This window comes from Branchiostoma lanceolatum, chromosome 8 (genome assembly GCF_035083965.1).
Source record: "Branchiostoma lanceolatum isolate klBraLanc5 chromosome 8, klBraLanc5.hap2, whole genome shotgun sequence".
Classification (NCBI taxonomy): Eukaryota; Metazoa; Chordata; class Leptocardii; order Amphioxiformes; family Branchiostomatidae; genus Branchiostoma; species Branchiostoma lanceolatum.
In genome coordinates this window covers 16,360,682-16,372,604 of record NC_089729.1, presented here as the reverse complement: position 1 = coordinate 16,372,604, position 11,923 = coordinate 16,360,682, and positions in this window count along the sequence as shown.

The window sequence follows — 11,923 nt, the reverse complement described above, 5'->3', positions numbered from 1 at the left end:
AAGTGAAAGACACGTCCACACGCCCATTGGAGGGCTGTAAACGGTCATGATTTACAACTAGGTGATAATGCTAGGTGATTATACACTGTGTGAACACCGGGAGTTACAGAGTAGTGTGACGAAACTCAGTAATTAGCACATGGAAATGTATATGCAAGGACCTTGGTATATGTTTGTAAAAGTGCCTTGTTTGGACCCGAAATATGCACCGTTTCAGAGATTTAATACACAAATATATGAGATCGGAAGAAAAAAATCGTTCTATCTAACAGATCGCATTCCCGCCATTTCCTAAATTTCCTTTCATTCAGTTATTCCTCGCAGACGGCGTGGTATTGGACCTTTGCAGCAAAACCAACCTCCTTGGCAAAACGAAATATGCGGAGTAACACATATACAGATATACGGGCGGGCATCACTCCCAGCCCCGCAGAGAAACCGGGGAGCTCCCGACGGTATGGTTTCCAGGCTAGCTACACCTCAAAGAAGAACTACGAACAAATAGTAAATATCACATTGTCTCGAGTCACTTTACATCTCGGCACAATAACATGTACAACGCACTTCATTCTCGAATGTAAGTAACTTTTTCGTATATAATGTCCTTGGTTATACCAAGGGAGGTAAAATAACCTCCTTACTTTGTATAGAAATCCACACCAGCTGACTAAAACTGGCATATTTATTCTCCAAGCAGAGTTTTTGGTCGAGTGGGGTAGGAGTGTCCGGTATTCTTAACTTTCCTCATCCTTCAAGAGAGGAAGAGAGGAGAGTGAAAAAATCCCGGCCACAGTTATTCCCCCACGATCGAAATAGCGAATTGGAGAATAAGCATATCTACAAGTACGGAGATCGCGAAACATGTAGTGTAGTGTACTCATGACTTTTCGTCACCAACAAACCAACGAAGAAACCAATGACGGCGAAAACAAAATAGCGGGAATAAAGATGTTTAGCAGAGTTCGTTGAGGAGGCTAGGAGACAGTTTCATTTTTGACGGGCATCGCTTGTGTATGGGTAGGGAACAGGCATTAGCTTCAAAGAATTCTTTAGATGTCTCCCTCCCTCTTACGGCACCGCTCTTGTTCGGTAGAAAAGGGAGACCGAAACCAATAAAAGGAGACGAACTCCGGTCAGATTCTCCCTAGGTGTCCTGTACATGACGACAGCTTGTCATCAGTGTTGATGGATGGGCGCAATAACACGACTGTGCTCCGCCTCCCTTCCACATTTCTCTGTACAGGGATCCTTCCGCCCCGCCCTGTTCCTGCAACGGGGATACTTCAGACGTACCGCTCTGTTTATCAAATCAAATAAAGGAAAAAAGAATGTTAGAGCACGGCCATCTGTCCTTAGCCAATCAGGAGCGAGTATTTTGCTGTTCGAAATCCACATACAGGGCCAAAGTTAGTTCGAGCACCTCTGTCCCTTGAGGCAGAGGTGCGCGAACCAACCTGGGATCTGGTCTCAGCCAATGGGGAGCCAGGCTTTCTGACCTCTCAAGGGACAGCCGTGCTATAACCAACATGTTTTACAGCACGGCTGTCCCTTGAGAGGGCAGAAAGTCTGGTTCTGTACAATTATGCTAATTTTCGGCAGGGTGTGAAGTACAACAACAAGAAGAATCCAGACATACAATAAAGCCAAACAAGATCAAATATAGGTACATTCATGTATTCAGAATATTGTTTGGTACAATGAAACTACAGCAACGGCTACAGGAACGGAAAAACGGACAATAAACTATTGCAGCAAATCGTACAAAAAGCATTAAAAAAACGGAAAAACGGATCATAAACAGTGTCCTCTTACCCAAATTGTACAAAAAGCATTAAAAAGCAGAAAAACGGACAATAAACAGTGTCCTATTACACAAATCGTACAAAAAGCATTAAAAAAACGGAAAAACGGACAATAAACAGTGTCCTCTAACACAAATCGTACAAAAAGCATTTAAAAAACGGAAAAACGGACAATGAACAGTGTCCTCTTACACAAATCGTACAAAAAAACAACAACAAAAACCCACAAAAATGGACAATATATGTCCTCTTACACAAATCGTACAAAAAGCATTAAAAAAACAGAAAAACGGACAATAAACCGTGTCCTCTTACACAAATCAGGGATCAGGAAAGGGATCAGGCTGGGTTGCAAACTCGTTCACATCGATTCCCACATAATCCAGACATGACTTCACTCTAGAGCTACAGTCGGTCAACTGAAAGCCACAAATCAGCTACGCATATTCTATTCTTATTAATCGACCAGACTTGCAAAATCTCATGTGCAAGTGTAAAACGGTATCATAATGAATCCAGCCGGTCCAATTGTCTTGTATATCAGTACAGGCAGACGCATGATTTGAAAGAATGAATGAAGACCTAGACAGGGTGCAATCAACTGAAAGGCTCCAGACAACTTTCCCTAGGAAGAATCACAAACCCAAACATTCCTACGCATATTGTGCTTGTTTCAGAGTATATGTCAAACTATTTCCCAATATGTTGCTTAGCTTTGCTTCGGACAGATGGACGTGCTCTAAATCAGTTCAAGGATGGACGGGCTCGTTTGTGGGGATATATCAGAGCCCCGCCTCCCGCGGAGCTTGTTAGCATCCTCGGGCTACGCCCTCGGGATGCTAACAAGCTCCTTGGGGGCGGGGCTCTGATATATCCCCACAAACTTGCCCGCCCATCCTTGAACTAATACATAATAGCTTTAGGAATAGGTCTTCGTTCTTTCGTGTTCGTCACCCGAAATGGCTAGCTGGGTTGATTGGAACTGATTTATCTCCGAGTTATTCTACTTAGATAATGCGTTTTGATTATTTGATTATTTGATTAATTTGTAAAAAGGTTGAAATTCGGGAAAAAGATGATTAATGTACACCAGGGACAATAGACTGAGCCATCGTCGTGAATGTATATTTCTAAAACACAGTTTTGTCAATGTCCATTCATTGTTTAACTCTGGCGCGTTACTTTTGGAAGACATCGTTATCAAACGACCTGAACAACGGACAAGAGAAATCTGAGTGACACGCAAGTCATACTCCTATCATTTTCCAACAGCAGGACAAATTTCAGAGCTTTAAAAGAATAGGTCGAAATTTTGGATCTTTCTTTTGTTCGTCCAAGGACATTATAACGTCCTTGGTTCGTCTGTTTGGCCGGAACATTATCCATCACTGGATACAGAAATGAAATTTAAACGTTTAAAAGGCAGTAAAGTATACTACCCGATCAGAGCGTGTTTTGTACAATGAGTGATTTTCCTTGGTCCCTCTCGGTCTCCGTGGAGACGATAATTGCTAAGATCCTTCTTATTTTAGATCTACACCATTTGGGAGATAGTCAAGAACAGACCCGTTGTTCTTCCTATGAGGTCTTGTGCTTGTAATAGTTCCAATGATCCGCGCTAGATACTTTCTTTACGAGCCATTATTTTGCCTCGTTACTTCATTTTCAGCCTCGTTACAGACTGTAAACTCGCCATTACACCGCTTTTTTTTCACAGGCGGCTGACTGTCTTGAATAAAACATTGTAAGACAATAGGGCGCCATTTGTTTGTAAGTCGCCATACATTTTAATCAGTCGGACGGAGGTCGGCATACTTTTGACGTGGATGCCTTATCATCGAATTACCATTTTGTATCCACCCTAGGATAAAAATAGTGAGCTCTCCTGGTCTAATGGATCTCCTTGCTTCGTCACTGTGCTTTGGACGATATTAAGGAGGTTCTATATAAAACCTCCTTGCTATTTAATACCAACATCCTTGCTACTACCAAGGAGGTTAAAATATTTTAACCTCCTTGCTGCTACCAACTGTTCTTGGTGGGGAGTGCGGACAGAAAACGGAGCATATGATAAAAAGGTCACGATCTTCCCCACCAACCTTGGAGAGTAACTGTTACTACTAGTCACAGTCAGATATTATAGTCAGCGGCTGAAAAATTGGTCAAATGGGATGGATAATTTGAAAGAGGAGTCTGGCACTGGCAGTCAAAGACCATCCAGTCGAACCAAAGAGGAGTCAGTTAGAACAAGGAGGTCTTATTTCTAATTTGGTTAGAACAAGGACATTCTTTAGATAAACCCTTGATTATTAAACACACTTGTACTTATATTTACACCATTACTAAGAAGCGAGAAGAGGCCAAATTCACGTAATCACAAGACTGAGTGCTAGCTTGTCATTGTATATATATATGTATCGCAAACTGTGACGTTTTCTGTTGTGACCTGTACTGAACCCAGTGGGTATGTGTGTAGGTATTCATTCATTCATTCATTCATTCATTCATTCATTCATTCATTCATTCATTCATTCATTCATTCATTCATTCATTTATTTATCTATTTATTTATTTATTTATTTATTCATTTATTTATATATGATGTCCTTGGTTAGAACAAGGAGGTTAGAACAAGGACATTACTAGAACAAGGAGGTGGTTAGAGACTAAGTTTTTGGCGGGAAAATTGATGATCGTGCCATTTGAAAAAGGAATCTGACATTCAAAGACCACCCAGTCTAACCAAAGGCATGAAAGAGGAGTCATTTAGAAACTAATTTTTTGGCGGGAAAAGTTGCCGATCGTGCCAAGATCGTCTGAGGTGCGCACGCGGCCAGGACTCCCCAAATCTCGCGAGTTCGCGACCTTTCAGTCTGAGCAGACACCGCGAGACTCATGAATACCCGCCAGACAATGCCGGCCGATGCGCCCCTCGGATAGCCTCCCAATAGAAACGGCTTTTAGATTCCCATCCATCTCTGCGACGCGTCACCGACTATTCTCCTCAGAGCAGGACCGCAAGCTTCATTAGAGTCTCCATGCCCGCAAAAGAAGCGTGACCGAGTGAACGAATAATAGAGTCCTTTGGTGGCTGCTTCATCTGTCGGTGCCCTCCTAGCGCACGGTTCACGACTTGATTTGTCTAGAGAGAACGTGTACGGCTTAGGGTTGTTTTGTACGTATCTTTGATCAGTTTGTACGTCTTTCAAGTGGTACAGTAGACACACTGTAAAAGTATGAAAGACCAACAGAAGCAGTATTGATAAGTACTCTCCAAGCAGAGCTAGGGTTTCGGCTGGTTTTTAACGTGTTTTTAGGCGTTTTTGTCATGCCTTCTACTTTGTCATCGCTTTTGTTGTGTCGCAAACCCTTGGGTGGGTTTGCGACACAACAAAAGCGATGACAAAGTAGAAGGCATGACAAAAACGCCTAAAAACACGTTAAAAACCAGCCGAAACCCTAGCTCTGCTTGGAGAGTATATTTTTAAGACTGCTTGAAGATTATGCTACATGTACATATACAATTGTCAGCCCAGATGTCGTTGGTCAACTGCTACATAAAACTGAATATATTTTTTTCCGGCGTGGCCGGGTCTGAGATATCTAATGCCATTTCTGATACAATAATCGACCAAAACAAAACACGAAAAAATAAGACCAAAGTATATCCAAGACAAACGATACAAAAACCGGACGCTCTGTTGCAGCACTAGGGTCAGCCACAGGAGGCCCCAAATCGCCATTGACCTTATCGCAATCCATTCAGAGGTTCTTAAGTTATTGCTCCGGATACGCAAACACACATACACACATTTTTCATCTGGAAAAGAAGTGAGTGGGCCGGGCGCAAAAATGACTCGCGACCCCAGACGTATTGTCGTCGAAGAAAAGGAAAAACATAATCTCCAAGCAGATGCATGGATCCGGCTGTTTCAGTTCTGTACGGCTGTTTTTGAAGGCGTAAAATACTGATACTGAGCCGGATCCTTACATCTGCTTGGAGATTAGGCAATGCATGTACATGTATGTCTCTGAGCAGAGATTGGATGGGTAGACTGTAACCTTATTCTAAGTTACCCGAGTTTCTGACAGTCTCCCATACACGTGCACTTAAGATCATCTTGCTGAATCTTATAAGGCGTCATTTTTGTTTTCAAAAAGACAAGAGAGATGACAGGATCGTGTAAAACGGTGTATTGAGTTGTACTAGGGTCGCTTTTCCAAAACGCCCCCCCCCCCCCAGCAGTTCGCGTCATTGTAGGAACGAAAAGTTTCATACAAAAGACAACAAACTACAAACCGTAACAAAAAAATAGTCGTGAACATTATTTGTGTATATTTATTGATATGTACTTTTATCTTTTGACACTGCACCATAAACAGCCCGACAGTAACACATTATAAATAGGAGATGTCTTGGCATCATTTTCTTGTTGTTTGAGACCGCCGTTCCATGGCACCTGTCCCGTAAGACGAATGGAACGGCGATGTGCATTTGGGGAAGACTTCACCCCGGACTAATAGGTGTCATGTCAGGGTCGAGCTGCTTAATTTTCTTGACTGCTGTTTGCAGTAGAAGACGGATGGATCCCAATTTATACCCTCGGGTCGGCCGGCAAATGAACAACTGTTTGCAAAATGTGGTCAAAGGACCGTTTTGAAAAAACGTGTTGTTCTGTGTGGCACGGATTGGTTTGAGTTAAGTATGAAGTGGCACACTGAAAATTCAATGAACAGATATTCTGTTGTTATCAGGCTGCTTCACTGGAAAGATTTTGCCCGCTCCCTACGAGAGGCCCCAGGCAAAACCACACCAAACATGATTGTCGGCGCCGAGTTTAAATTTTTCTACTTAAATTAAAAGGCGCTGATTAGCGTCTGTGGGGTTCTTGTGGTGTATTTATCTGTCTGTGCGCTAGCGCTAGCTGTGAAGGAAAAGTTATCCCGAGGATTCGTTGAGACGCCATGATACCTGTCAAACGGTCTTCCCTCTGTAATAAGCCTAGAAGCCTGCCGGATCCACTCTCTGTTGGGGATTGATCCCCGCTAGCCCACGGTCTTTGTCACGACGTCCACGAGACTTTCGCTCCTTTCACTCTCATGATGAAACGTAATTGCCAAGTTGGACGATAAAATTGCCACGCTTCTGTGGCGTAAGTACGGGTTGTCGTGGCGCATTCGTCGGTGTTCTATTCAAGGCGAAAAACACACTGTTCGACAGAAGGTGGCCTTCAGCCTCTGGCTTTCACCCAAAAAGACGATACATGAACCGCGAGGACAAAGATAAAGAATGTTCTGACTACTCTAGAGATCCTATCATCCTAAGGTATCAGTTATCTGCCCCTATGGGGCACCTTGCCTCTTCCCGTGCTTTGTTATTGGTAGCGTCTGCTACGTTTTGTGACAACCGACAGACGAATGTCTTAAAGCATGTCTAAAGGTATGCAACATCTGCAACTTGGACCGACGAACGTTCTGTCTCTGACGAATCTAGGTCTGAAATCTTAAGCCTGACGAGACAGACTAAATCCTTCCTTCCTTCCCTACCGTAGCGCGATATTAGGAGGACATGTACATAAAAAGGGTGGAGTGCGCCAAAGAAGTGCCTGGGAGCGCCGTGATTATCTTTTGTAGACCTGACGACCAGATAAAAGGCGCGCACGAGAGGCTTTACTTACAAACAAAGGTTCTCTCCGACTGATTACCGACAGTGCTTGAGGCCATTTGGCGGGAACAAAGGGAGAAAAGTCGTCTGAGAGAGAAGTTGCGGGGCAAGTCTTTGAGCGGGCGTTCTCGCCAGTGTGCCGGCTTTGCGCCCAGCACGCGCAGAGGAGGGGTCACAATGGAACACGGGGACTGGTCTGTCGTGGGAAGGGCGGCCACAGACGAGGGAGGGCGCTCCGAGCGCGTGGGAAAGCGAGACTGGGGGAGAAACACCTGTTCGTCCTTTTGTCCGCGGATTTCTACCGCGCGTGCGGTCAGCGGGAGGCTCCGCCACAGTTTGTTTTCGTTTCCACATAAACGGGCGAAATTAGATTTTATCGTCGTAATTACATCGCCGACGCGAATGAAACTGCAGTCAAACGTTTGAAACGGTAAACACCACCTTTCAAATCGTTGTCGTGTGCGGCTGTTTTCTGTCAGAACCAGATGGCGCCAAAATGGACGGCCGAGGGCCACAGTGGCCGAGGGCGGTGATCAGGGAACGAGGTGAACACAAAACGTCAGAAATGGAGAAAATCTCAAACATGCGATCACGGCAATCACCCAGAAACTACAAATGGCAGGGAAAAGAATGCTTTCCAATTATTTCTGCTACACACATACTTGTGTGGACAATTATGTGATAATGGGCAAACTTATTCTAGTGCTAAGTCGTATCTAGTCGCCATCGCTAGTTCTAGTCACTGGACAGCCGTACGCATGTTAAGAACAAGAACAAGAAATTATAGGTTATGATATACACCGCATTTTGAACTGTTTTCGTTGTAACCAATGTAATGCCTAGTATGTCCAAGGAGGTTGTTTGGAGACCTCCTTACTATGTCTAAAACCTCACCGAGAAATGTGATACTTTCAACTAGGATAATGCCTTGTGCGGGTTTCAAGATAAAGTGAGGGGGAAGGGAAATATTTGCTGTGTGTCACTCAACTTGTCCAAACTTTGAAGAAAACCTGCCCCAGATAGAAAAGCACTTGCCCAACTCAAGCGTTGCCGTGTCTATTCTCGACCTGTATTTGCTAGAGACATGAGAGATCTTGTCCGGAACAACAGTGCTGTCTAACTGTAAACACGTCCATCAGGAAAGAAAACACCTGCACAGGTGCACACTGCGGTCAACGATGGTACGATCGCCAAGCAGATGTTAGGGTTGGGCACGTTTTTTTTCCATCATAGTCTCCAAGCAGACGTCTGTATGGGTTTTATAGGTGGTACCTTTTTCATCATAATCTCCAAGCAGATGTATGGCTTCAGCTTGTTTTCCATGTCTATTGGAACGCTGGATACGTTGTACCAAGGAGGTTAAGAAGTACCTTCGTTGGCTTTATGTGTATGTCTTTCTATTGTTGCGTGAACGAAATATTAATTACAAAACTGGATGTTTCGTTGCAATGCCAAGGAAAGTCGCCGGGGGATCTGATAATTTCTTCGGTAAACCGTCATATCAAAGATTTCTCTAATGCTGCGGTCCCACTTCCAACCCGGGGCCCAAAATAGAAAATGCAAATCAAGACAATACACAATACATGGTTAGAAGATTTTTTTTTTTACGTTTAGTGTCTTTTGTTGTCTTTTATATCATATTTTTCGTTCCCATAAGCTACCTGGCCGGGCCCCGCTTTGGAAATGAGACCGAAACATAAGTTATGTTATGCAACCACAAAACCACAAACGCTACCGACAACATAACCTTCTTGGCAAAGGTAATATCAACAAACGATGTTTCCATTGTTTTTGCCTAATCTCTAGCCCCGGGGTGCGGGTCCTCTGCTAATCCTCTACAAGTCTGAAATCCGTCCCGGGTTGTTTCTATCGTCACCCGCAGTGAGCAGGCGCCTCACCCGTGACCTTCAAGGTCATCAAGGCTGGATGGTAAAATTGATGCCGACAGCACTGCGGTTAATGATGTACTTAATCAGGGGGGATTTCAGCCCCCCCCCCTACACACACACCTAAAAAAGAAGCTTAGGGGGGTGAGGTTAGCCTCTACCAGGCTCCACATGTCGATGGAAAAATAGTAGATATTGACCAAATAGACGGATAGGTCGAAAACTGTAACTCCTTTAGCGGACTAACTCCTTTGGCATGTTATCCGTCTATTTTCAATTCATACTGTTTTTCCGTCGACCTGTGGAGCCTGGTAGAGGCTAGATGTGTACCGGAGATGGTGCATTATACGTGAATTTACTTGTACCTTCATCATCATCATCATCATCGTCATCATCATCAGTCGACGTGCTTTCGCTACGACCTTGTACCTTATATATTCTAAATGTCGTGTCAAGGTTGTTACAAATATGAATTAAAATTAGAATTAATTCAATAAAAAACTATTTTTTTTGCGGTAATTCATGCGTTTTAATACCAACAATAAAGTCTTCTTTCCGGATATCTGATGACCCGAGTTCTTTTCTCTGCGTTTTTACGTCGCAGTGGTATATAATGTACTGGCCTTTACTTGCATTTTCCACGCAAGACTCACTCATCTGCATGGTTTAAGTGGACTCAAACGAAGATTGGCCATTCTCACGCGAAATCAGCCCAAAATGATTTCAGAAGAGAATACCTTTCCACCTGAGTTGCCGCTAAGATGTTTGGTCAGTGGAGCGAAAATGTCAACGAAGCCCGTTGAGTGTTCGGTAACGCGATCCGCAAAATCCACTTGGTCTAATTAACATACAATACGCCTCGGGCCTTAAAGCCTCTTCACCTGACGATACTGTAAGTGCGTTTAAGTTCGCGTGGTTTTTATTTCGCGCTAAGGCGAAAATGGGGTACTCGCGGTGGTTTTGAGTTTGCGGCAGCGCTATGGTCACATACTGCTTTAGTATTGGACAAAAATGTTCGCAGTGGTTAAATGGTCGCGAACATAAAACCACCGCGAACATTTCTGCATTTACAGTATTTCGGCTCAGATGTTTTGACAGTTGTTAGTTGTGAAGCGAGTCTCTTTATAAATGGTATTGTTGTGCAATCCATGAGTTATTAAATTGGTGCGAATGATAATTTTGCTGCATTTTTCTCGTCACACACCTTGGGGTCGTGTCTCTTTATAAAGTTGTTTATTTATCATCAGTTAAAGAACTACGAAATGTAGGCATTGAGAATGATTTGTATATAGCATTATGTAAAGGTCATTTTGGTAGGTATTGTCTGTGTACGCGCCTCACGTTATTGCATGTATGTTTGTTTGTTTGTGACCTTGTGTGTCTGTGACTCTCTTTCTCTCTCTCTCTCTCGCTCTCTCTCTCTCTATATATATATATCTTTTATTCTCTCTATGTGCGTGTTTGTACGTGTGTCACGGTGTAGAAAAACGACGAATCTCTAGCACTGCATTATGAATCACAGCTAGATGTAGGTCTAGTTGTGTGAGTCAGGCAGACCACTGAAAGAGAGGCCATTGTCTGGCGCGTGTTGATACTATTTTTAGCTGACCTCTACAAATCTACAAATTTTGTAGCGTCTACAGAAGATCACAAGAGGATACCGCCGTCGTGACCGAATCAACAAGCAGGCCATGTCCTTCGGAGATAATATCTGAGACGTCATCTTTAGGCCTTAAGACACGCCTAGAGATAATTGAGACCTCGTTCAGCCGACCGACAAATGGGTAACAGGAGTACGGACGGTTCTAAATAACCTGCCGTCCACTTCCAGCCTTGCCACGCAGCGGTTTGACGGTCTCCACCTGTCCTGCTGTTTTGTTTGTCTGAGGCACGAGGCAAGAGCAAGTTGATCCGCCTGACTCAGCAGATTTGGGGCCTCGCAAAGTTGTGAAACTTCCGTGCTCAGTAGGCTCAAGGCTATTCTCTAAGCAGAGGTTTTGGTCGGGGGGCTAGTAGTGACCGCGATCAAGTTCTTTCGTGTGTACATGTGTTTACGTACCTCACTCGAAATAAATCTTAGCCACTACTTGCCCCCCAACCGAAACCTCTGCTTACTACGACATCCAAACAGATCATGTTTTTTTACCGGTTTGGTTCGTTTTATGCGTCTTTTAGCTAGTATGGTTGTTCCAAACACTGAACGATTCAATACATGGTTTGTGAACAGTCATTCCTGGTTGTTCAATGTCTACGGGTAGCGAACGTGGTGCTCTCTGTCTCGGAAAACTCAAGACTTCTTATTCCTAACATCAAGGGGGTTTGAATATCCTATAAACATCCATGACCATGTTACAAAGGGGACTTGGTCCTAGATCCTACGGAGGGAACGTTTTTACGTTGTACACCGCCACTCTAGCATTTACAGACCGTGAGCAAGACTGAGGTACAAGTCCGCCTCTGTGTGCGTTGGCTAGAAATGCCGATCATGATATCACTCCCCAAGGTTATCTGAACTTGCCAACTTGCACTACAGAGCTCGTGTTTTAGACCATGTGGCGCTTCACCGGTTG